The following is an 822-nucleotide window of genomic DNA, read 5'->3' as shown; positions in this document are numbered from 1 at the left end:
CCGCTGGTGGGAGCCTCATCTTCTTGGCGCTGGGGCCAGCTGACTCCATTTTCCTTGTGGGCATCGCACCGACCTCACAGGTTTGAGCAGAGTAGCCAGAGACGAGCCTAGTGGCAGTGCGAGTGGGGAAGAAGGAGGGCTGGGGATTTCTGTAGGAGTGGAAGAAGAGGAGCGGGCGTTTTCTGTACGAGTGAGGAAGAAGGTGAGCGGGGTTTTCTAGACGAGTGAGGAAGATTGGGGAGCGGGGGGAATTGGGTGGGGAGACGGAAGCGGGAGAGCGAGTTGTTCGTGTTTATAAGGCCCGTTGCAATAACTACTCGCTTTTTCCCAAGAACCGCTCTCTTCTTTTGCGTTGCTGCATTGGAGGTGGCGCATGGGCTTGGCTGACTGGCCATGCATGCAGGATGCATGTGCCCGCCGGCCACTGCATGCGCCTGGTTTGTTACTAGGCCTATTTAATAGGGTGGTTATGGAGTAAATTAAGGAGATTTATTTTCTCTGTGTGCATCCACCAAATTATAGGATGTGGTACTGGATGCAGACACTCACATTAAACTAACATTCAGAAGAACAAAAGTTCAACATGTCTATGCATCTCAATGATTCACCATACTATAACCAATATACAAAGCTGTGAGAAGGTGTGGAAATAAATAAAATCGGTCGATGCTTCTCTGAGCAAAGGGCCTCCCTGTGCACACATTAATTTCCTGGGCATGCTTGTTTCTTCTCAATGTTGCGAGCACTTTGAGCATGTTGGCAACTCCACAGCTAGCTAGCTGCCTCATCTTGCAATTGATGCTGACACATTTGCAGCAAACA

The sequence above is a fragment of the Triticum dicoccoides genome, chromosome 5B, assembly GCF_002162155.2.
Source record: "Triticum dicoccoides isolate Atlit2015 ecotype Zavitan chromosome 5B, WEW_v2.0, whole genome shotgun sequence".
Taxonomy (NCBI): Eukaryota; Viridiplantae; Streptophyta; class Magnoliopsida; order Poales; family Poaceae; genus Triticum; species Triticum dicoccoides.
The sequence above is the reverse complement of the archived record's forward strand: the minus strand, read 5'-3'. Positions refer to the sequence as shown.